Source organism: Sorex fumeus, unplaced genomic scaffold, assembly GCF_029834395.1.
Source record: "Sorex fumeus unplaced genomic scaffold, SorFum_2.1 ptg000014l, whole genome shotgun sequence".
Taxonomy (NCBI): Eukaryota; Metazoa; Chordata; class Mammalia; order Eulipotyphla; family Soricidae; genus Sorex; species Sorex fumeus.
This window is the reverse complement of record NW_026606071.1, coordinates 17,572,773-17,599,675: the sequence shown is the minus strand read 5'-3', so window position 1 is coordinate 17,599,675 and position 26,903 is coordinate 17,572,773.

The following is a 26,903-nucleotide window of genomic DNA, read 5'->3' as shown; positions in this document are numbered from 1 at the left end:
ATGTTAACACCTGAAAGTTAAAATGTTATTAGCATCTTCTTCTAATAGAAGATTGTTTTATCTCCATTGAGAAGCCATTCTTGAGTATCACCACTTCATTAATGATCCTAGCTAGATCTCCAGGATAACATATAGCTTCTATATCACTACTTGTTAATTTGCCTTGCACTTTTATATTATGAGAACAATTCTTTTCATATCTCATGAACAAACCTTAGCTGGCTTCCAACTTTTTTCTATAGTTTTCTTACCTCTATAAATCTTAATAGAATTTAAGAGTTAGGACCTTGCTCTAAATTAGGCTTTGGTCTAAGGGAGTGCTGTGTCTGGCTTGCTCTCCAAGACAGACCACTAAAACTTTATCCCTATCAGCAATAAGGCTGTTTCACATTCTTATCATTCATGAGTTCACTGGAGTGGTGCTTTTAATTTCCTTCAAGAACTTTTCTTTGCATTCACAACTTGGATGTTCTGCACAAGAGGACAAGCTTTGGAATGAATTTTGCTTTCAACCTATCTTCCTCACTAAGCTAAAATATTTTTAGCTGTTGATTTAAAGTAAGAAACATGTGACTTTTTCTTTCACTTTAACAGTTAAAGGACATTGCAGGGCTATTAATTAGCCTGACTTCAATTTTTTGTGTGTTTCAAGTAATAGGGAGGCTGAAAGAGAGAATGAGGGGTTGGGGAGAGAGAGAGAGAAAGAAAGAAAGAGAAAGTGAGGAAGGGAGGGAGAGAGAAAAAGAAAGAAAAGAGAGAGAAACTATGAAAACAGTTGATTAGCTGAATTGTCAGGCACACATTTATTGATTAAGTTCACTGAAGCATGACTCTTAGAGCCTCAAACAAATTATAACAGCAACTTTGAAGGTCAGTAATCAGATCATTATAATATATATAATAATAATAAAAATATTTTAAGTGATTTGATTACCAAAACATGGCAGATACAAAATGAGCACATGCTACTGGGGGAAAAAATAGACACCAATAGACTTTCTGCTTGCAGGATTGCCACAAACCTTCAATTTGTGAAAACACAATATTGTGAAGTGCAATAAAGTGAAGCACAGGAAGACTGGGCATGACTGCAATGGACATGGGTTATTAGTCAGAATAGGCACAGAACATCTATAAATAAATAATAAAATAAGAAAGGGGTAAAAAATATGGATTGGCAGTATTCAGATGACCCTGATTAAATGGCTCGTCAAACTAACTAAAAAATATGCAAATCAAAACAAGATGGAAAAAATTTTAATGTTTAAATTAGCTAACATCTAAATACTTAGATTTCAAAAAATATAGTCTTCATAAACATGAAAATTCACTTGTTAGAGGAGTATCAGTTAGTTGAACCTTGGAAGAATAATTTGATAGTGTATCGTACCCCGCCCCAGCAGCTGACCTCCACTTACCAACCACCGCCATGCTCTAGGCCGCTTTCCTCAGGCTGAGCCTCACATATGAGTGAACATATTCCTGGACACATCATAAGACGCTCCCTACCCATTTTCCATAATTACCACACCACATTTGTTGGGCTTCAGACAGTAGGCAACAAATCATAGAGGGGAAAAAGACAATTCTATTTCTCCTGTTGGAGAGCCCAGCAAGTTACTGAGAGTATCCCACCCGCACGATAGAGCCTGGCAAGCTACCTATGGCATATTCGATATGCCAAAAACAATAACAATAATGGCCTTATGCCCCTGACCCTGAAAGAGCCTCCAATGCGGCAGCATTGGAAAAGACGAGTAAGGAGAGACTGCTAAAATCTCAAGGCTGGGATGAATGGCGACATTACTGGGGCCCGCTTGAGTAAATCGATGAACAGCGGGATGAAAGTAATACAGTGATACAGTGATTGTACACCTGGTGATAATCAGATGCTTCCAGACACCAGTTTTACCCTTAGACTCCTGCCCTTTACACATTAAAATACATGTGTGCCCAAGCTCTATGTACAGAAACATACCTAACAGCAGTGTTTGTAATAGCAAGACATTGTGGAACCACCTACATTTTTTTGATAGTTAAATAGATAATTCTGAATGCTTATCATGAAGTAATAAATAGCAAGAAAATGAATAAACTAGAATTGCCTGCAGCAATATGACTCCAGTTTACAAACATAATATTGGAAAAAGAAAAATCTATTACAAAAATTATATATTATGATGACTCTATGATGAAGCTGAATAGTAATAAGTTTTGTTTTATTTAGGAACAAATAAATGGATGGGGTATAAAATAGATTATATCATAGGTTCCTAAATTTATTTGGCCTATCAGCCCCATTTTAGACAAACAATTACTCAGTGCTTTCTAGAAATCAGTCTTCTTTAAGCAAGCAAACAGAAAGTGCCCTCCCAATTATGGCACCTGAGCCTACTGGCACCTCCCTTTATCATTCAGTACCCTTTGGGGATGGTATTGTTCACTTTGGGAATAGATATCATGGGCAGCAGGACATGATAATAGCAAAGACTCTAGATGTCAATGCCTGGATTTGTGTCCCAGTTCTGTAATCTGGTAGCTGTGTAACTTGCAAGTTACTTAACTTCTCATTGTCAGTTTTGTGATTTGTTAAATGAGAATCACTGGGGCCAAAGAGATAGCATAATGGTTAAGGCACTTACCCTGCATGCATGCTGGTTCCATCTCAGGCACAGCACATGGTTTTGCAAGCCCCACGAGGAGTGATCCTTGAACAAAGAGCCAGAATTAAACCCTGAGCACAACCAGGTGTGGGTCAGATCTCCCGTCCAAAAGAATGATTTTACTATCCAATTCTTTGTGTGTTACAAGGTTAACAGCAAGTCATATTTGATAAAGGACTTCACACAGTGCCTATCAGAGTATCTGCATATATTAAATAATTACCAATGACGAATATCGAATTCCAGAGAGTGATCACTACTATTGGGATTGGGGGGTTATCAGAGAAGAGTTTGACTATACTTGAAATATATTGTTTCTTAAACTGGATGGTCGTGGGCACCCAGGTGTTTTATCTTAATATTATTGATGGCCAAACTATTTCAAAATTTGAGGGGTATTGTGCAAAGTACTTTAAATGTATTACTAAATTTGTCATGGGAAATACAATTTATAGTTGGAGATTGATAGCCTACCATATTTCAGCTATCTGAAAAAAGAAACAGTCTTAGAATGTGTGAATCTAACATGCTTTCTTTTTTGTTTTGTGTCTGTTTTTGGACCTCAACCAGGGCTGTTATTCCTGATTCTATTCTCAGGAATTGCTCCTGACAGTGCTTAGGGGACCATTTGGGGTGCCGAGGGATCAAATCCAGATTGACTCTGTGCAAGGTAAACACCCTACCCACTGCACTGTCACTCAGGCCCTGATTTTGGTTAATATTTTCTGGATGTCGTCCCTAATCTAAGGGAACAAAGCTCTGATCTTGGGATCAGAAAACAAATATTCTTTCACCTCCTGCTGCTGATTCGTTTAAAGTTTCTGGGCTAGTCTGTTTCAGTGGTTTTCTCAGGCTTTACTTCATTTGTCTTTAGAACTAATGCATTATCTCCACCTCTTTCAAAAGGCAATAATGAAACCATCTTTCCTGATCGGCAGGGCAGAAATAAGACTTAGAATTTCCTTCCCCCTCCCTTTCAACTGCCTTTGACTAAATAGCAAAGGAGTTTATTTTATTTTAATGAAGTCTGTGAAAAATGATTCATGCTTGAAAGCAGCCTTTCCCCTTGACTTAATGACAGCTTCAGTTTCGGAGCATAAGCTAAAATGTAGAAAGATCCCATGTGGCTTTAGAATATACATATGAGCTTGTGTGCTGTGCTTTCAAAACTCTCTTTGTTCCTAGGTCTATTGTGCACAGAAGCAAGAGCAGCCTAGACCTTCAGAAGTCACGAAGCACACACACACAAAGAGTCGTCTTCCAATTTCCCAGTTGTTTGGTTCCCAATTGTTCATGTGATAGAAACAGTGGCAGTAAAGTGATGATGAGGGCGACAATCAGTGGCCTTGGCGTGGACATCCTGCTGCCTTGCTGAGAAAGCAGGGGTAGTTGTTTTCTCCCTGCTGTGCCTGATTTCAGACTCCCAATCTATGATTTACTTTAAAGTAGAACAACAAACAAAATAACTGCTTATCCTTTACCATATCAATGGGAATAATATATAGGTAATAAGGAGGTCTGGCCTTTTAGGCCTATTGTTTGAAAAATAAGAAGGGGTCCAAGGCCAGCTGGTGTTCTAATGGCATCTACTCAAGTGTTTTGCTCTCATGGAAAAGGAAAAGAAAATGTTTGGTTTGAAAGGCACTCCTGGCTCATCTCTTCCTCTGGATTCTCATAGTCAGCATGGTGGGCCCCAGATGTGGCACTGGTTGACTGACAGTCCTGAGCTTTCCATCTAAAATGAGGTTCAATAAAGCTTCTACCTTATTTGCCAAGCATGGCTGGATATATATATATATATATATATATATATATATATATATATATATTCACACACACTTGACAGAGAATTTAATCCTTGCATTTTGAATTGTTTACACTAAAGAGTTGTATTGTGAGAGCGATTTGATTTCTGTGAGACTGTTTGAACACTTTAATAAAGCTTCGTGAGAAACATTTTCTTTTAAAACAGGAAGCTAGATTTTTTCCATGTGTAAATAAACAGAAAATGCCAATGGGCTCAGAGCCTCTAACCTGGAGATTTGGAGTGAAGCCCACACTGAACTAATCAATATGTGTTCTAGTTTTATTTGTTTAAGAATGAGTATAAAGTTCCTCTAGATGAATGCCATTTATCCTTGTGCAGATGGTTAACACATCTCCAGCTTAAAGAAAAGTTGGAACTAAGCAGACACAGGATTACACTAATTTGTAATTTGATAATTACTCTTCAAACACATTGAACACGGATGAATAGCTACTGGACTTAGTGATACCAGCATGAGGAAGGTTAACTTTTATTTTTAAGGAGGCCAGAGTCCATGGTCAGCTTACAGAAACAGACTGTGAAACAAATTGTTAAGAGACAAATGGTTAAGTGCAATGGCATACTACAAAACAAATAGTATGGGAGCCCAGAAATTGGGCATTTAAGTTATCTAGCATCTCAGGATGAGATACACTGGAGTATAAGTTCAAATGTAGAGATTATTTTTGATGGTGGGGGTGTGACTTATTCTAAGGTAGGAAAGGCTAACTCCAGACTAGAAGTACCAGGGAGGTATGGGGTGGGCGGGGGTTGGGGGGGAAGGGGAATGCAGAGTCATGCATGAGGCTAAGTGTGATTGTGTTTGAGAGGTTTTGCCTGAGTTTTGGAGAATAATGCTTGGGTTTTTGATGTCTGTGGTTTTGTTTGGCAATTTGGGAGGAGGAAGAGTAGAAAAGGACTTTGGGGACAGAAAGGAAAATGAGAATCAGGTGGAGTTGGTTAGCCTGAAGAGATTTTATTCTGGGGGAAAGGTTTATACCCAGATGCTCAAGGCAGCTTCATGCCTGAGGGATGGCAGACACTGGAGAGTTTCAGCTCTTCTTGTCCTTCAGAATCACTTCAAACTTGGTCATTGTATAAATCTCAAAAATGCTGTATTCAGAAGTAAGAGGATCCCTTCTGGCAAGCATACAACATTCAAACAGCAGAAAGAGCTAGAAGGTGACTTGGGGACAAAAGGAATAGCAGCTCAAGTCCATTCCTGCTACTTCCCTAAATTCTCAGCGAGGTTCCCACTTGCTCCCAGACTGCCCTGCGTCTGTAAGTTCCCCCACCTTTAAAATTAGATCCAAGTAGAAAAGAATCCCTTTTCCTTCTTTCCTTTCAGCACAGCTGAGACAGGCAGTAATTTTCAGAAGGAAGTTCATTTGAAACAGCACCACTGCAGCAAACACAAAGGGGGAATGAAAGAGCAAACAACAAAGAAAACATAGAAATCTGTACAACAATTATACTTACAAAATATAGGTTTTTGTGTCTCACAAACAGGCAACATTCCTGCCAACCCCACAAACCATTTCTTAAGTCTTTTGTTCTCCCACTCTCTTCCGTGCCCCTTGAGATTCCAGGCTCACAGATGTGGGGGAAGCAGTGTATAGTCAATATCACAGACAACTCCGCCCAAGAAGGGCATGCAGACTTTGGGGTCCTAGAGATTCAACATCTATGGAAAGAACAAGCTTGCCCAGAGATGTTTTGGGGCTCCCTATGGGGAGCCTGGCCCAGTTAAAGTTCCTGGCACAGAGTGAATGGAACATAAATCTTTTCCACCCTGTCCAGACACCAAAAACGGCAAGATCTAATGTTTCAAAATTGTTTCTTATATGACCCTCCCTCACATCTTCCTTAAATCTTCCCAGATTCAGACCTTTGTTAGCTCTTTGTTTAAACTGCTGCATCCATCTAGCCCACAAGTTCTGTGGCCTTTTATTTAACTTTATTTTTGTACCCTGTAAAGTTTAGTTCTGACCTGATCATTTGCACCCTTTGGCTTCCAAGTTAATGGGGAATTTCTCACATGGGTGTTCAATGACAGTTCAACTTCCTGGCCTTACAGAACTTTTGCTTTAGTAAAACCACAGTAACTAGACATACCTAGACAAAACTAGACGTTTTCTAAATGCGTGCCTATCATTTTTTGTATAGGTCCTTCCATCAGGTGATCTCCTGTTTGTTTGTTTTCAACTTAATGGATTGAAAATCCAAACTGTTCTTAAATATTCATTCTGGGAACCAAAGAGATAGTACAGGTAGTAAGTCACATGCCTTGCATGTGGCTGACCTCACTTGGTTCTCCTAACACTGCCAGGAGTGACCGCTGAGCAGTCAGTAAACCTTAGTTAGCACCACTGTGTGGGGGTCAAATCCCTCCCACCAAAATGCACCCTGAACCATTAACTTGGAGAAATCTTCCTTTATTCTATTTTCCTAAAATTTGATTTTTTAACCTAATTTTCTCATTCACTATCACTGTCCTTCCATTGTTCATCGATTTGCTCGAACGGGCCCAGTAAGGTCTCCATTGGACAATTGTTACTGTGTTTGGCATATCGAATATGTCACGGATAGCTTGCCAGGCTTTGCCGTGCGGGTGAGATACTCTCAGTAGCTTGCCGGGCACTCCAAGAGGGGCAGAGGAATCAAACTCAGGTTGGTCATGTTGGCCGCATGCAAGGCAAATGCTCTACCTGCTGTAATATTGCTCCAGCAAAGAGTCACTGAAGATAGAAATAAAATATTTAGAACTGGAAATGTGACTCAGTAGTAAAGTTATGTCTTGCATGCATGAGATCTACTTTAATCCTCAGCACTCCCCCCCCCCAAATAAAATAAAATACACTATCCATCAACGTGTAGATCAAATAAGAAATTATATATAAATTTCTAGCATGGGGATTGGCACATAGTAAGCACACAATAAGCATTCAATAAATGGTATCAAGATTTGGAGCACAGATTCTTATATTAAAAAAATTAGATGTGAGCCTAGATTCCACCATTTTCTAGATTGGTATGCTTGAGAATTATTTAATTTCATGGATTCTCAGTTTTCTCATCTGTAAAAGTGGGTTTCTTACTACAGTTCTTTCTTGTGGATTTGTGAGGATATATTTGATGGTAGTTTAATTTCATGATATATATAAAAATACTTAGTTCAGTGTCTGGTATTGAGCAATCCTATAATGAACTGCTATCACTCTAGGACCAAAACTTGTTCTTTGCATTCAAAGACCTTTAGAGTGATTTGGGTTGGAGGGAGCTCCCATGCAAATACTTCCCACAGAATGTGAATCTGGGATTTGTTCAGAAGTCCCAACTGTTCCTTCAAGTTCTGTTCCTTCTCGTTAGAAAGTCATTATTTCTCACATTGCTTTCTGTGGCTCTGTCCTGAATATATCTCACTGGTCCTCACTCTAGATGGCAGCTGTCCAGCTGGGAAAGCTTCATAATCATCCACCACAATGTGCACAATATGATTTTCTTGAATGATGGACTTATTCTGACATATTTACATTCTACCATTTTGAAACCAACACCAAAAGTATTACATACAAAATCCTTGTGTGTGAAGATATTTGGGAGTGTATAGATTTTAACATAATTTATATGTGACTGAATAGATAATATTGCACTTTATCTTATTGCACCTAGCCAAGAAAAGAGAGGTTGGTGCCTTGTCAAACTGAGAGGACCCAAGGAACTCAATGCCTCTGGGAGAACTTTAAAAGCTGCCCTCTCCAGCTGCTTTGCAAGTTGTTTCTGATTTCTAGCCCTGTAACATGGGATACACACTGCCTGTGGATCTGAACCAGCCATCCAATTGACATCTCAGTTTCCATCTCTGCTCTGTGGCATAAGCTCGAGAGCACGCAATGCCTTGCAGGAAGTCAATCAATTATCTGCAAGTGGGAGACACGATACCATCTCCTGCACTCCAGCCACAGCTGAAATCCAATTCTAGCAACTGACTTGGATTTCAGGGGGAAATGAAAGTCACATTTTGGAAAAGTGGGATTGATGGGTTGATTCTGCCAGTTCCAACTGCAGTTTATGAGGAAATAAAAATATATTATGGAACATTCCTCCAATGATCTATTTTTAATTATCCAACTCCAAAGAGTCACAACTGAGTTTACGGGTTTAGTACATTTTTTGGTAAATTTTTGATGATTCACATGGAGTCTCTGTTTTCTTATCTGTAAAGGAGATAATTATATACCTTGTGGTATTTAGAAAGTTAAATTTTATAATAGATGCAGAGCCAAATTATTATGAAGGCAATGAAATTAGGCATCTCATTTGCAAGGGCTCATTTCAAATACCGTAATCTAACTTGTAACCTAGTTTAAATTTTGTATCTCTTTTCTTAAAGAGGGTGAAAATACTATAAGCATCAAATGCCATAAACTGGAGTCTCTTACTAGGTTGGAAGATCAAATAGGTGCTCAGAGGGTTCAGAAGCAGCAGACTCTGTGTGCAAAATAGAAGACCTAAAAGGGAAGGTAAGTGTCTCTCCAGAGGAATTTAACTGGATCAATCATTTACTATGTGCCAGCATGCCTGGCCCTCAACTAATTATAAGGCTTAAAAGACAGCTAACCAAATATCCTCTGAAAATATGAGTTGATCATGGTATAATCTCTTACCTCATTTAATGGGGCCTGCATTGACTGTCCTGAGAGAGCTGCAATCTGGGCAGAGTTGCTGACAGAGTGGCCTGGCTTTGGGGTCAATACTCTGGGGCAGATGCCTCTCAAATCTCACTGGACAAGCAGCTGCCCAGCCAGACTCAGCTTTGCTGCTAAAGGTCTCTTCAGTCACTGGCATAGACCCAGGTCACCATGCAGAAATGGACACATTCTTCGTGGGCTGGGTATCTCTGTGCACACATGGAGATCCTTGTAAGCAGGCTCTGTTCCACTCACCAGCCTCAGCTCTACACTTCACACCGACTCACGGGGAAACATTTTCCACCCACTCCACCCCCACTCCTTCCTTTCACACCCTATTCACTTTGCTGCCCTCTGCTTTTCTTCTCCTTTCTCTCTTCCAGTTCATGAATCATGAGACAAATTCCAATCCAAGATAAAAATGTACTTTATTTCACCCTTTTGGCTGTGATTAAGTTCTGTCCACAGCAAGGACATTGCCGTTTCCATGGGAACCAATACACTCTAAAGCTGAAGCAGATGACAGCATAGAAAAGTGGGAAGAAGGCAAAGAGGTTGGCTACAATGGCTTTGCGCTGGCTAGGCAGGAAACAGAATTGTAGGCTCCAGGGGCTGGAGAGGAATTTTCCAGGTTCAAGCACATGCCCACCTCCGTACGATCCTGCGAAACAATTCCCAAGATAAGCAAATGCCCTTTCTTTCCATACAGCCATGACAGGTTCACTAATTACCTTTGAAAAAGGCCTGCAGCTGTTAATTTTTAAGGGCAATTATCCAGTGAAGGAGGATTTGAGCCAAACCTGGGGTGTCTGAGACATTCCTCTGGTGCAGCCAGAACTGGGGGAGAGACTGGAGGGGAGACAGCGCCTCAACTTCCCTGGACAGAAACTTTGCCTCATCGTCACAGTCCTTGGACTCAGGCTTTCAGTTTTTGGGTGTACTCAGTCTTCTGAGTTCCCTGAACCCATCAAAACAAAAGCAAAAAATCTCTTTTCTTTCTTTTTATAATATTTCTTAAAGAAGAAAACAGATCATTCATTCTGTCTTCCTGTAATGATCTAGACGGTGTTGGGGGGGGCGTGGTGGAGAGATAATATAATTGGAGGTGTTTTATTGAAAGTGCCTGACTCAGGTTTTATACCCCAGTATTGCATATGATCCCCTGAGCACAGCCAGGAGTGACCTCTGAGCACAGAGCCAGAAGTAATCCTGTAGTACCATCAGGAGTGGTCCCCCAAACAAAATAACAATAATCACTATCATTATCCAGACAGTGTTAATAGTGATTCTAAGCAGATAAACTATGAAGAACTATTGGGATCTAATGTTAGTGCCTTGACTCTAGCAACAAAACAGAATAGTGATTTTCTGAGTAGCAACCATGCATTTGTGAAACAGGGGGAATCATCTGAGACTTCTCGCCCCCAGTAAACTCCCAACACTTAGCACATGTCAGTCCCTGATGCCTGTTCATGGGAAATAGGATGAGCTGATGTTGAGAATCCTTTGGGGCTAACTTTCAGATGACTCAGATAAACATTCTGCCCTTGAATGCAGCTGTGGAGTTGAGGGCCTGGGAGGCTGAGAGGAAAGGTTTGTCAAGAGAACCACTGGCCTGGCTAGCAGTGTCTCCCCAGCTCATGAGGGACTTTGGACTCTGGTGCTAGTCCAGGGTCAGTGTTGTGCCCTATCTTTCAAAGAGCTGACTGCATTCGGGGATTCGGCGGGGGGGATCTGCCCAAGCTCAGTCCTTGACTTACCCCTTACTAGCTGCATGTCTGGGCAGTTGAAGGACCCAGAGCTTCAATTTCCATATATTAAAATAAGGTGATAATGTCTACCTCAAATCTGAGATTAGCTGAGAAAAAATATACAAAGCATTTAATATGGTGTTTGATATGCCAGGGAAATCTGCTCAGAAATAGGAGCTGCTATCACCTTTGTCATTTGCCTCCCAGTGAAGGATCCCTGAGGAAGACACTCAGTCTTTTTGCTTTTCATTCTAGATGCTTCAGTGGGGATGAAGCTCTTCAAAAACATCTTCCACTCTATACACCCCTCCTTCTTGCTGAGTCTGCTTCTAAAGGATGGAAGTGGAGTGAAAGGTCAACAGGATATCGATAAAGTAGGGAGGCCACTTTGACTTTAGTATGGGTCCCAAATGGTAGTTTTGCTTTATCCACTGGCCTCTGGTGGCACTGCAAACTGCTTCCTGCAGCTTTCTTTTGGGGGGAAAGAGTAGAAATAAGCCAACAGCTAGGCTAGAATGAAATCAGGAGGATAATGCCTGTGCTGCCTCTTACCCTTTCTTCCTGCTTCAACACATATCTGATGCCCAGAGAGAGACACCAGCTCTGAAAGGGTTGTGATTTCTTTCTTTCTTTCTTTCTTTCTTTCTTTCTTTCTTTCTTTCTTTCTTTCTTTCTTCTTTCTTTCTTTCTTTCTTTCTTTCTTTCTTTCTTTCTTATTTTCTTTCTTTCACAGTGGGTGGGCGAGTGTTAGGCCACACCCAGCAATGCTCAGGGATTACTCTTCAGGAACTATTCCTGGCAGTAGTCAGAAGACCATATTGGATGCCAGGGATTGAACCTTGGTTTGCTTTGTGCAAGGCAAACACCCTCCCCACTGTTCTATGGTTCTGGCCCCCAGGGTTGTGATTCTTCACTGAGACCAACAGCTCTTTAGAATCCTTGTTGGGGATAAAAGGAACCTACCAGATTTTATTGCTCTCAAAGCACTTTTGACATATGTTATCTAGCATTGACATCACACAAGCTGCCTATATAAGTGTAGCATTCTAAGATGAACTTTGCCCACCCTACCGCTGTGGCCTTAGCCTCTCATGTCCCTCTTAGCTGCAGACCAGAACAACTTCCTTCTAAAATTTCCCTGCATTTATTTCTCCCCAATATGTTCTATTTATTGACTGACTTCTAAAGCAAAATAAGATTATCTGCTTCTGTAACCTAGTGCCATCAAAAATTCCTCATAGACTATAAACCAAAGTCCCAATTCCTTCACTTATCCATTATGGGGTCCTTCTCAATCTTGGTCCATTGATCTTTTCAACTTCATCCTTATCAAGCCCTTTCCTTCACCAAACTAACACAGAAACTTCTGGTAGCTTTCCTGTTGTGTCTTGTGCTTCATGCCCAGTCAAGCTACAGATATTCAATGGTTCAACTGTCTATTTCCTTCCTTCTATTCCGTCCTTGTGTTAGTGATATCATAGCCTCCTCTCACTCACCTTTCAAAGCTTCTGAAAGATTTGTTTAAAGAAAGTACAATGATGCCTCGCCAGGCCTCTCTGTGTAGCTCTGCTTTCTGTCTAGACTCTGCCTTTGTGTATTGACAACAGTTCCCATTGGTGCGTTGCGCCTATCAGCATATTGATCCATCTCTTCTATGCACTGTTAGCTCCTTGAGGATGTGAACCAAGTTGTATTCATCTTTGTAACTCCTGTGCTGATTGCAGTCCCTGGTACATAGAGAAAACCAACTAAATGCTTCTGTTGAATGAATTGTTAAATAATTTAAAAATCTCCAAATCACAAATTACTCCCATACAATGGCTTGTGAGCATTGACTAAGGCAAATTCTGTACTGATGTTTGAAGGTTCCTCTAGAGAGCGGAGTAGGAATGGAGGAGAATAAAGATAAATAGGGGACCTCCTGCCTACAAAGGCAGGGTCTCACTCTCCACCTTCTGGGACTCTATAGAGAGTAAGGAGATCCAGCATACCAAGCTGTATTGTGAGGATGTTAAAAGCAGGAGTGTGTTCCCAGCCAAAAGCCAGAAGTAGGATGTCTCCAACACCACTGTTCTTTATGGACCCAATATAAAATATTTGATAATAAAGTTCATTGCAAAACTCTTGGACCCATATGAGATACAGTAGTTTAGAAATGAGAATTTGAGCAGGAGAGTGAACAGTGTCTCTTACCATTTCTATACAGTCCAATCAGTGCGTGTGATGCTTTCTCACAGTATTCAGGCAAGAGTGCACGTCACTCAGAATGGTTCATTTGGCTATGGAGCAGCAGCCTCAAACTCTCCTTAGCTTAGATGCCATTTTTTCTAGTAGTCTGTCTGACAAATTTTATAGAATCTATTGAAGGTCTCAGTAACTATCCTGGGTGCCCTGGAACCCAAATGAATCTCTCCTTCAGTCAATACCTGCAGACCAGTGGCATGATTCTTAGAATATAGAAAAATAAGAGCCAAAATAGATTAACAAATGCAGCTCAAGATTGAAGGTTGGTAACAGAACATTCAGTGTTCAGAGACTTAAACTCTGTTTTATGTCCCACATTGGTGAGAATCCCCAATCAGCATCTTAACATTTTCCAGGGAAGTGACAATTTGTAATCTTCTGAAAGAAATGCTACAGAACCCAGTACTGTGATGTGCTTACTAGATGGTCCTTCCAGAATGCCACTGGTTATGATCTAAGACAACCTCATCAACAATAGTCACAAAAAAATCCTTCAAGTTAATTATTAATGGGGTAGGATGTAAGAGGGGTGGAAAGCACCCTAATTGAGCATTTAGATATGATCCTTTGGTCTTCCACTCAGTTGTGCTGCCTAGTTTGATTGGTTCCATGTACTCAATTTGGGCATTTCCTAGGAATGTTTGCAGAGTGGCATGGTACTTTTATGCTGAGTAGAGAGTGCTGAATATCTTACTTTCCAGGGGAAGGAAAGCCTAGCTGGTTTTATGAGAAAATGAGAAGAGTCCCTATTCCTTATGGACATATAGTGAGAGCTCCTGTGCGTTTCTAGAGTCAGACCTAGAAAACAGAGTAAAATGAGTTCCTCCATTACAGACATCAAGAAGCATAGCAGGTTGAATAGAAACTTTCAAAGATGCCCAATAAATCTCATTCCATAGGTTCAATTATAATGGAAGGGTGAGTTTGTGTTCCTTCAAGAAATTTTTTATTCTGATTTATCTAAGTCATATTGAAAAAATAGCTAAAAAAAAAAAAGAGTAGCACTCCTAGAAAAGTAAGGGAGAGGCAAAGAGTCATAGTGAGACAACAGGAAGGAGCCTCAAGGTGAGGCCTTCCTGGTAGGTCTTCCTGGGAGGGCAATTGATCACCTTCACAGTGGTGGTGGTCCAGAATTGCTCTGAAAGATTAAGTGATAGAGAAAGAGACTGGATAAACCTGTATTATGTCCTGTCTTCATAGCGAATTTTCTCAGTGTTCTGGGTGAAAGCTATCCTATATTTCAGCAAAATACTATTCAAAATGGGTTTTTTTATTGAAAATATGAAGTCTCTCTATCTTCCTTCCAGAAAACATTACAGCAAATAATTTAAGACATTTAGCACAGTGATAAATGTGGGTCAAACCTAGCAGGGTACAGAAGTCCCTCAGGACTTACCATTTTCAATACACTAATCTCATACTAACCATGAACTCTAGTCATAAAATATGATATGGCTGACAAGCTGAAGAATTTATAATAATCCCTAGAAAATATAGAAATTCTTGGAAAAAACAAGAAAAGTTACTAGATATTTTAAGTAGAAAAAAGTAGGCAAAACCTCTGATTTTTTTATAATTAAAACTTAATCCACAAAGTACCCATATCACTAATCTTCACGATTTTATTTTAAAACATTGATGTAAAAAGTCGTCTATTGAGAGATAGTTTGAAAAAGCTTTATTCTTGAAAGTCTATTGTTTTTTTAAAGTTTTAAATCTGCCTCTATTGATTTAAAATGAAACGTGTTTTGAACTTGCTTTGACTTTGTTTTCTTTTTAAAAGAGTCAGCAAATTGCCCATGTAACTTCATTGACTTTTTCTTGCATACACTTGTTGAGGGTGGGAAATAGAGGTGTTGCTCTCCCATCCATACACAGTACTAAAAGGGTGGAGCAAATGTGATTTTTTTCTCTGTGTGGACTAAATTAATCATTTAACAGATCTTCTTCAAACTCCATGGAAGTCGTTTTCCTTTGATTCCATGATATGGAACTTAAGAAGTCTAAAATAAAAATCTGAAGACTTAAAGTGTTCACATAGAGACAATTATCTAGAAACTAATGTTAAGTAAACGATTGTGTAGCTTGACTTTTATCATCACTAATTTGTAACACTTTATAGATTTATCAAAAATTCCCTTCCTCTGATTGAATATTTTTCATGTTGATACAAGCTGCACTGTCCCCTTCTCCTAAGTCTACCACCACCTGACAACCAACACTACTAGCAAGGCACAGAAGTCCCAGTGCAGTTAGCATTTTGTCACCCCCTCATTTTGTCATCCTGATTACTCCCATTCACTTCTGTGCAGCTACCTCCAATCCTGCTACCACTCTCTTTCTGAATGCTGCACTGAGATACAAGGATTCTGTCTTCTTTTTGTATCCAGAAACTAGCCCAGAATAGGCATTCATCTAACTCAGTTGTTGGTTAAATGAGGGAATAAATTTCAAAATATTTCACTGAAAAATTTTTGAAAGGAGGTCTGTGAGAAAATACATGTTTAATTGTCCAAAACATTTTGTATCACATTAAAAATTCTTTTATTGTTGGCATCAATTATCCCACCGGACAATACTCAATTTTTATTGCCATAAAATTTAACAAAGAGTTAAAAAGTGATCTTGAAGATAGTGGCAGATTGCTAAGTGCAATTTTTAAGGGTTTGGAGGATAAAAGTTCAGAAATCAAGGAAACGAAGGCCAGAAGTAAGCTTTGCTGATTTTCTTTTTCATCTTATGAGTGGTTAGTATTATACTTTGCAAGAATATAATTTTCACTTGGGAGCAATCAGTTACAGAACACCATTATGTTAACATTTGGGGGCTGGGCAGAGGGACGGTTCTAGGAACATGCTTTCTAAATTTCTCAAAAATCAGTTGGAGCCTACACACAGAATTTAAGCATGTCTAGTTTGGTATGCATTTCCTTCCTTCTCTAATTCTTCCACTCAAAATTGAATATCCTGAGATGTTAACAGTTGAGAGAACTTGGAAAAGACACTGACAAATAGGTTGTAAGCAGGAGCCTGTCGAAAGATAAATCAGATGGCCTTGAGACTCTTGCGTTTCTTATTTTTGTGACACCAATGGGTCTCGAAGCCTGTTAAAGGCAGTTGTAGTTTTGTGAAGGAGCAGCACAGGCTGTCCATTTCAACCTGCTGGGGTCCAGCTCAACCACACAGCAGCAGTGTTTGTCCTCAGAGGTCCCCCAGCACCAAAAGCTGCCCTAATGGCTGATCTCCTGAGCAAACAACTTCACACACCCTTCCTCTGTGCAGAAATGGTGAGTGGATTGAAAAGGAGGAAAGTGCTCTGAGACACAGTCTGTCATTAAAATCAAAACGTGCCACTCCTTAATCCTGTTGTCCTCAACTTAACTTTCTGAAATGAAAGATTTACGTTCGTTCAACTCATGGATCAACACTTACTCAATATGTTGAAATAATGACTTTTACAAAAGCTACTCTGAAATAACATTATAACACACACACACACACACACACACACACACACACACACACACCAGCTTCTTTCCCATCATAAGGCAAAAGGTACATTTCTATTTACCTTAAATTGGAGACATGTCAAACCAGGCTCCTGAAAGAATGAAATATCATGAATTGATGATAAGTTGAACATAAGTTGTACCAAAGTGATGCCCAAATAGAAAAATGATGTGATCAATCGTGTGTTTTGCAGAAATGAGGCTGAATCTAACATCTGTTAGGCACTTCTTTCCTCCTTCTCCCCTCCCCAATGGTTAGTGACATCTGAAGCACTTAAGCTTTGCACATTCCTCCGCTAATTAAATTCCTGCAAAGCTGTCTCATGAATCAGGTGCTTTGTGGAGCAAAGAACACAGACCCTGCTTTCATGCTACTGGTGCCTGCTTAAGTACAGGTAAGGGCTGAACAGATCCTTGACCTGCTCTTGTACTTTCCCAAATAATCTTAAAACTTGTTTTGCTCAAAGGTTTTCACTTATTAGTTACCTGTTCTGTCAAAATTAAACGGGCAAAAACGAATAAATGAGTCGTAAAAACTAGATAAAGATTAAAAACTGAACACACATTGTGGAGACAGGAATATTTTAGAAATTTGAATAGAAGGAAAAAGAGGAATTGCTATTTTTTTCCCCAAAGAGAAATCCAGTGACCACAACTTCATATATTTGTTTATTCAGTCAACAAACAACTATTCATTAAGTAGCCTTTATATTCCTTACTACTGGGCCTGACAGTAATAGACAAATGCAGTCACTGGCTTCATGATGTTTTCATTTCTACATCTTAGACCTGAGAATCCTTAGTTCAAAAGTGAATAGGAGGGGCCTGGAGCAATAGCACAGTGGGTAGGGTGTGTGCCTTGCATGTGGTTGACCCGGGTTGGATTTCCAGCATCTCATATGGTCCCCCTGAGCACCGCCAGGAATGGTTCCTGATTGCAGAGCCATGAGTAACCCCTGTGCATCACAGGTGTAAACCAAAAAAGCAAAAAAAAAAAAGTGAATAGGAGTTGAGACAAGGCAGCTATAGAGAACAGTTTCTAATTGACAGACAGACACCTTAAGTTAGGGACCTTGGTGACTTGATCCAACCTTATTAAAGATGAGTATTGTGCACCCTGAAAGTGCACACTTGAATGGTAAAATAATTTTAAAAGCTACTTCTTATTAAATGCCTATTATACCCAGGGATAGTATTAAACACTTTGTGGAATTCTCTACAAGGAATTTGTAGAGAATTTTCAGAACTCAAGATAATGATGTTTTCTCTCCTTTTGCAGATATGGAAACAAATTCTTAGAGAAGTCAAGAAGACTAAGGTTATAGGTTTAGCTAATTGTAAAAGCCTTTTTCTTCTTTTTATTTCCTTCCTTCTTGTCACTGTCTGACAGGGTTGGGGCATCCCACAGCTGTGAAACAACACAAAACTATGCCACATGAAAACAGGAGTATGAAGTAAAAACAGGGGAACCTGTGCCCACAATCTGGGCGGACTTTGCAGTGGAGATCAGATATGGTGGCATGGAAACAAGTTTCGGATCAGATGGGGGAAAAATGCATAAGTGAAGGCACTTATGAAATCATTTCAGTAGAAGAAAATTTGAAATACAAGTGCCCCAAAGCATAGGGGACAGGGACTGTTGCCAGCTTTCCCTTCACTTCCAAATCATCTTTTATCAGCTCACTTTCCTTTGAGAAGAAAACAAACACCACCAATCTTCCTAGAGTGGAAGCGGAATCTTCCACACCTCTGATATCATCCTTTCTATATGCTCTTTCCCTCCTGTTGCTCCACAAGTGTTCTCCCTCTACCTCAGTAAGACCAGAGCTTTTTCTTGTGCTTGGACCACATAGAAAACAGCGATGCTCTGGTGTGCTCCACAATGAGGACTAATGGAAGGGGTGTCTTGGTAGATGTAGGAGATGTAGAGTAGATGCTACTCTCCTCCCTAACTTAATTGTCTATAACTTCGTCCAAGCAGAATCCCACCATGGTTCTATATGCTTTCATTTTCTGTGGCTTTGCCAAACCTTTCCTCTCAGCCCACAAAACTTTCCTGTCTTTAGTCAAACTTGATGATTTGCACTGATCCTTCAAAACTTAGCTTAATGAATACATTATAAGTTAGTATTAAGGGAACTCAAAATAAAAAGTATCTAAGATATCTAGAGCTAGAGACATAGTTGAATGGAGTGTATGATTTGCATGTGGGAGATCTGGGTTCAATCCCCAGCTTTACATGGTACCTCTGAGTTCTACCAGGAGTGAGCCCTGAACACTAAGTAAGAAATAGCACTGTAGCACTGTCCTCCCATTGTTCATCGATTTGCTCGAGCAGGCCCAGTAACGTCTCCATTGCGAGACTTGTTGTTACTGTGTTTGGCATATTGAATACATCATGGGTACCTTGCCAGGCTTTGCCGTGTGGGCAAGATACTCTTGGCAGCTTGTCGGGCTCTCCAAGAGGGGCAGAGGAATCCAACCCGGGTCTGCTGTGTTGGCTGCATGCAAGGCAAATGCTCTACCCGCTGGGCTATCACTAAGAAATAGTCCCTGACAATACTTTTGAATTTGGTCCAAAAATAACAACAAAATAACTAAAAACAACAACAAAACCAAATATATCTGGACATCAATATGTATATGCATCTATGTGTGTGTATGTGTGTGTTTGTGTGTATATATTCTAATACAGGTTGTCTATAAGTACATGGTTAAGAAATTTATATGGAAACCATGATCACTAGGGCTTCTAATTTTTTCCTACTTTATTAAACACCATGATTTACAATGTTCTTATATTCCAGATTACCCAGAATATTTAACTGGACTGTCCAGCCAGAGGTATAATGACAGCTGTTGGGGTACGAGTATAGCTGCCAGGGCTTTGGTAGGATGAGAACTTGGTCTAAGCCCCTCCAGAGATTGCCCCAGAGGTCACAGCTGGTTTAGGATATCTGAATGTTTTGCAACTAGTTTATCTCTTTTGAGATATATGTATGAGTCTCTGGAATGAGGCTGGTAGATGAGCTTATATGGCAGCAGCAGTGAGATGTGGGTGCCAGGGCTTCTGAAATACAGGAAGGTGGAGGGAGGTCATCGTCAGAGATTTTAGCAAAAAAAAAAAAAACCCTTGTACCTGAAATTTTGGGCAGGTTAGCATCTCTGTGGAACTCACTGGTGAGGCAGTGGAGTCAGAACAGAGGCTTAGTGGCAGCGGCTGTGAGGGTATGAGTGAGGCTGCCAGGGCTTAGGTAGATGGGAAAGGCTTCCAATTTTTTAAACAAATTTTTTCTATTCTTCCATCTTTAATTTTTTTAGTTGTTTATTCCCCTTTATTTTAATTTTTTAAAATTTTTTATTTTTTTTATAGTCTCTGAGTCTTGGCCGCTGATGGGATTACACGGTGCCAGGGGGCCAGGTGGTGGGTGTGACCCCCGCCTACTGGAATTTGGAGGATCTGGGTGGAAGATGCTCGACTCCAATTCGAGTAGGCTTGGAGGTCTCGGCCCCGGAACCCGCGTGGCTTTGTCCCTCTGCCAGTACCTTTCATGTGTGCGGAGAGTGGTCTCAGCATGGCGGTGGCTGGTCCTGGAGGTCTTCGGCTGCTGGAGCCCTGGTCGGGGCGGGGAGGAAAGCTCAACCTGCTCCCCTCCAAGGGGCTCCGGGAAGGAACACCCAGGCGCGGGGGCAGAAGACTGCACTGTTCTCGTCCAGGATCTGGACGAGACTCAGAGACTAAAAAATCCAGATCCCGGACGAGAGCAGTGCAGTCTTCTGCCCCCGCGCCTGGGTGTTCCTTCCCGGAGCCCCTTGGAGGGGAGCAGGTTGAGCTTTCCTCCCCGCCCCGACCAGGGCTCCAGCAGCCGAAGACCTCCAGGACCAGCCACCGCCATGCTGAGACCACTCTCCGCACACATGAAAGGTACTGGCAGAGGGACAAAGCCATGTGGGTTCCGGGGCCGAGACCTCCAAGCCTACTCGAATTGGAGTCGAGCATCTTCCACCCAGATCCTCCAAATTCCAGTAGGCGGGGGTCACACCCACCACCTGGCCCCCTGGCGCCGTGTAATCCCATCAGTGGCCAAGACTCAGAGACTATAAAATCCAGATCCCAGAACCGCGCGGCCGCAAATGCGGCCGCGCGACATCTTATCAGAACTTTTTTTATGACATCTTATTGTCTCATTCCTACTTTGGACAAACTTGCAGGCTATCGAATGTAGCCTGCCCACAGGGCAGAGTCTGGCAAACTCCCTGTGGCGTACCAAATATGCCAAATACCAGTAACAATGATGGGTCTCATTCTCCTAAATAGCCTTGAATATAATTTCAGGGCTAGGATGAAAGAGACGTTACTGGGGCCTGCTCGAGGCAATCGACGAATAACAGGATGAAATAACTATATAACTATAACTATAAAATTTTTTATTAGTGAAACACCATGAGGTACAGTTGTAGACTTACAAATTTTTGTGCTTGGGTTTCAGTTATACAATGATCGAGTACCCATCTCTCCACCAGTGCCCATTTGCGATCTTTAATTTATTTTATCTATTCTCACATTCACCTAATAAGATGACTCCTGGAGCTCTGAGTAGCACACCTACATTATAGCTAGGAACAAAAATGGGGAAATCAAAAGGAGAAGCTCTAGTTGTCTGTTCTCTTTTTAAATAGTCTTCCTGATCACTGTTCAAAATGTCTGCTTATATCTCACCGGTCAGAATTTAGTCACATTATCATGAGGGAGACAGAAATGTAATCTCTCAGATGAAAATATTTCTGCATTGACTAAGCATTTGCATGAGTTAATGAGGAATAGTTGATATTGGGCAGGAGACTAGCAATCTTCCACAAAAAGACCAATTTGCCTTGTAAGTCTTCCTAAGTCGCTTTCTTCTTGTGCTACTAGCTCTTCAGCAAACTGCCCTGTGTTCCTGTAGCATCTTTGGCCATGACTGTGTGATAATAACACATTTCATCACAATGTCACCCTCTGGTCCCTACACCACTCTTCTCCACTGACCATGAGCATTCCAATAAGAGGCACATCTCATCATCACATATGAATAGCCCAGCCCAAGGCCTGGGAAATGAGTTCCTAAATAATTGATCATATTCTAGCATAGCTCTGTGTCTCTCGTGGGTCTGTATTTTCCACTTTTGTCTTCTTTTTTTTGAAACATTGGTACTTTCACAGAGAAACCACTAAAAATATCTGGAAGGTTATTCCAATGTGCTACGAGTTACCACTGTGATTGGTGCCAATTTTGGAGGAAGGAGCACGTGGTTTTGAAACCAAATTTAAAATAGCGTTGAAATGCTGATTTCAATTTGCACTCAAAAAGGTCATTTATTCGGGCTGTTACTAGGGAACTTCCGAGAGTGTGTTGGGTGGTAAGGACATTCTATCCAGGCTTTATCTGAACCAATCTCCCTCTAAATTACGCATTTTTTTAAAAAAAATGCATAAATGCAAACTGGTTAGGAAAAAGTGAGATGGCTGCTAAGAACAAAATGGAAACATAGCCACATCACTCAACGAAAGTGCCATTTTAATTATACTTTTAAGTCTGGCTCCATCTTTCTGTGAGAAGAGAAAATAAAGAGAGAACATTTTGAATGAAATATTGAAGGCCCACACAAAAATAAACCATGCTAATGTGACATAAAATCCTTTTGGAGTGGTCAAAATGGCTTTCACCACCACCATATCTTTACTAACTCTTCCCTCTTCTTGTTCTTTCTCTCAGGTTCTGTGTTAGTCTCCCCATTTGCACTATTATCAAGCTCATTCAGGCCTTTACAATTTCCCTTCATCTGCAAAAATTGTGAAACTGAAGAAAAATTGTAAAGCTAAAATACTCTTCACTCGTAACCTTCTTCTTTCCCACTTTCCTACCTACTTCTCACCTTTTTGCTCCTCTTACATTCTTTGATGGGCACTTCTCATCTATTTATTTATAATTTTAATTGAGGCACTTAATCACTTAACTTCCCGTTAGTCGTCAATTTGCTCGAGCGGGCGACAGTAACGTATCCATTTGTCCCTGTCGCGTGCCAGTGTAGCCCAATGGCATCTGTTCGCTCTGGGAACATGAAGAGCCTCAAACTGATTGTTCATGATCTTGACGAAGAAGTCTGACCATCTGGTAGGTGGGTGGCCACACGGTCTTTTGACATCCTGTGGAATCCAGTTAGTAACAGCTCTAGTCCAGCGGTTGTCTTTAAATCTCATTACGTGACCAGCCCATCTGATTTTTGACACCTTGGCAAACGAGACAGCGTCCCTGATTCTTGATCGTCGATGGATGTCAGAACTCCAGATTCTTTCTCTCATTTGAGTGAAACATGATATTCCAAGCATAGCTCTTTCTATTCTTCTTTGGGAGACCTGAATAGCATTCTCATCTTGTTTGTGTAGGGCCCAGGTCTCTGAGGCATATGTTAATGCAGGAAGAACAGTGGAATCAAAGAGATGTGCCCGGAGCCGGAGGTTCTTCGTCCTCTTAGCTATTTCTTCGACATTCTTGAAGGCGTTCCAAGCCACTCTCTTCCTCCTGCGCAGCTCGGGTGCCAGGTCATTTGTCATGTTGACTTCTCGACCTAGGTACACATAGCTGTTGCATTTGGAGATGGTCGTTCTGTTGAGAGCAAATGGGGCATCAGGAACGAGGCTGTTTCTCATGAGCATTGTCTTTGTAAGATTCAGCTGTAGTCCTGCCTTTCCACACTCACGGTCAAAGTCGGCCAGCATTTGTGCCGCTTGGGTGATGTTTGGTGTTATTAAAACAATGTCATCAGCAAAGCAGAGGTGGTGTAGTTGCCGACCATCTATCTTCACTCCCATTCCTTCCCATTCCAGTCGTTGCATGATGTTCTCGAGGGTGGCACTGAAGAGTTTCGGTGAAATGGTATCACCCTGCCGCACCCCTCTCTTGACATCAACGGTCACTTCTTTGTAGAATGGTGAGATCCTGGTAGTGAATCCACAATACAGCTCACAGAGGATCCTGATGTATTGGGCTTGAATGCCCTGATTGGCTAGGGCTTCAATGACCGCTTCCGTCTCAACAGAATCAAAGGCCTTCTTTAAATCAATGAACGTTAAACAGAACAGCATCTTGAACTCCTGAGAAAACCTCAATGAGCTTGGTTATCGTGTGTATATGGTCTATGGTGCTGAATCCTTTGCAGAACCTGGCTTGCTCGCTTGGTTGTCCTTCATCTAGTGTTCTGCCAATCCTATTTACGATGACTAGAGTGAACAACTTGTAGATGACAGACAATAGGCAGATCAGGCGATAGTTGCCAATGTCATGGATGTCTCCCTTCTTGAACAGTAGTACAGTCCTGCTGGTTTTTCATTGGGATGGAACCTTGCATTCAGACAGGTAGCGAGTGAAGAGCTGAGCCAGTGTATTGATGAGTACTGACGGCAGGTTCTTCAGGTGTTCAGGTCTGACCTTGTCTGGGCCGGGTGCTGTTTGTTTCTTTACCGACGAAATGGCGTGTCAGATTTCAGAAGGGAGAACGTTGGGAACGACATATCCATCCTGTGGAATTTGGTATGTCGGCAAGTGGACATGACTATTGAAGAGATTTGAGTAGAAGTCATGGATAATCTTCTCCATTGCCGTTCTGGAGGATGTGATGGATCCATCAGGACGTCGGAGGGCAGTCATCTTGGTCTTGTAGTTGGCGAAGGACAGGCGGGCGTTATGAATACTTTTCCCGGCTTCTGCCGCATCTACCAGTACTTCTGCTCTTCTCTCTTTGAGGTCTTCCTTGATCGCATCTCTGCACTGCTTTGCGAGCTCGGATGTTAGCTTGCGGTTGCCTGAGGCATGCGCCAAACCACACTGGCGAATTAGCTCAAGAGTTTTCGAAGATAGGCGATTTTTGTGGCTATCTCTCTCTTGGCGTTCCTCGCACATTCATGGAGGTGCTGAACCAGTCGATCGTATTCCTCGTCAGTGTTGTCAACAATGGCATCTTCCCATGTTGCCGCAATAGTGCCAAAGAGTTCCCAGTTGGTGGTCATTCTGGGAGTTCTCTTTTTGAACTTTGCAGCCCTTTCTCCCCGCTCTGTGAATTAGAATTTTGCACGAAGGAGACGGTGGTCCGACCCCTTTCAAAATTTTGGGACAACAGCGACATTGGTCAGGCAAAACCGTCGATTGAATATGATGTGGTCTATTTCGTTGTGAAATCGTCCACGGGGAGACTCCCATGTCCATCGTTTAGATTCTGCCTTCTGGAACTGTGAGTTACCATGGATGGTCTTGGTCGACATGATGAACTCAGACAGTCTCTCACCCTGTTCATTCCATTCTAGGCCATGGGTCCCGATGTGAAGTTCTTCAGCTGATCTTCTCGGTCCTATCTTGGCATTAAAATCACCCACAATGATCTTGTAGAAGGTGTGGTCTTCTTTATAGAACTTCTCCAGCTCCATGTAGAACTTCTCAATTTCTCCTTCATCATAATTGGATGTTGGTGCGTAGACAACGAAGATAGAAACTGCAGGCAGTGAGCCACATCTATTCAAATGTAAACTACCTCCACTACCCAGCCGTCGCCACACTCCAGGATGCTTTCCAGACCCTCGCGGCCGCGACACATCATAAGACACTAAATACCCATCTTCCGGAATTGTCGCACCATATTTGATAGGGTTCAAATATGGTAACACCTACAAGGGTGATTAGAGGTCGCCCCAAAAGCCTCTATCCCTCTCGGAAAGACTGGCAAGCTACCGAGAGTATTCCGCCCGCACGGAATTGAGGCACTATGATTTACAAAGTTATTCATGACTGAGTTTCAGACATACAATGTTCTAACACTAATCCCTTCACCAGAATCCACTTATCTCTACCAAGTCCCCAGTTACCTCCCTCCTCCAAGCTTTCCTCTTTACTGTAGGCACCTTTTTTAAAAATAATTTTTCCCTTAGGCAGTGTGGTTTACAATACTGTTAACTAATAGAGTTTCATGCATACAATTTCTCTCCTAAACACCAAAATTGTTACTATTTTCCTGGATGCCCTTCTACAAATGAAAGGTTCCTCAATCTTTGTAAATATTACCTTCTATTGTTCACCATCACACCCTGACCGCCCAGTTCTAAGAAGAGTTTTGCTCTCACCTAGCAGGAGTTCAGTATTTGTTGATTTCTGTTAGACTCAGGAAGAAGATAGACAAGGCCCCTTAAATATCAAGGAACTCATGAAAATGACTTTTATTTTTTATTATCCTTAAAATCAAAAGAAAAACAAAACAACTAGAACATTAATGCAACACTAAAAATGAGTCCTGCCTGAATTATATTCAACTCGATATCAGCATAGCCACAAAGTATGATTTTAAATTATTTTTATGAAGAAAGGAAAAGAACAGGTAAATATCACAATGAGACACTGGATTAACTTTTTAGAGCCTTTGTAGCTAAAGGTAAAAGTATTCCTCCGTCCAAATTATTTTTGTCCTTCTTTTTTGTTGTGTATTGAGTAGAAGTGAGTGCACACTTCCATTTCTCATATTTGTATGCGGTCCACTGCTCACCACTGGTCTAGAAAGTGCAGAGATTTCTTCCTAGATTTGATAAATCGATATATATGGAATGTGACATGCTACTGTGTTATTTTGTTCACACAATTGCCCCTTTGATGGCTCCGTAAAAGGTGGAAGAGAGAAACTTCTCATGATATCTGTAAAATATACACCACATTCAGTCCCTGTGTTTCAAGACATAAAGCTCTCTTTCCAGTTTCTAAAAACTCTCATTTCTGTGTGTCAGGGCCAAATGGAATGTGTTTTAGCTGGCTCTTGGGTAAACACAGAAATGTAATCTTTCCTCTCTTAAAGCCAAGGCTTGCTTCACACACTGCGTGCTCGCTCTCTCTCTCTCTCTCTCTCTCTCTCTCTCTCTCTCTCTTTCTCTCTCTCTCTCTCATGTTTATTTAAGCAGGCAAGGATTAGGACTTAGCTGGTTTGAAAGCACTGGTGCATTTGGTTTCTTTCTCTTTTTTTAAGTTTTAAAGTTTAATGGTTTGAGAGTTTATATTTTTAATCTTCACAGATAATTTTTCCTTTCAGGTAATTTATATTCAACTTGAACCTACAATTTAGGAAATAATGATTTTCGTTTCTCTTTTCAGTAGAAGGAATACAAGATGTTCTCTAAAGAACTGACATTATCTTACAATTACAGAATTTTATTTCTTTTACCTAAAT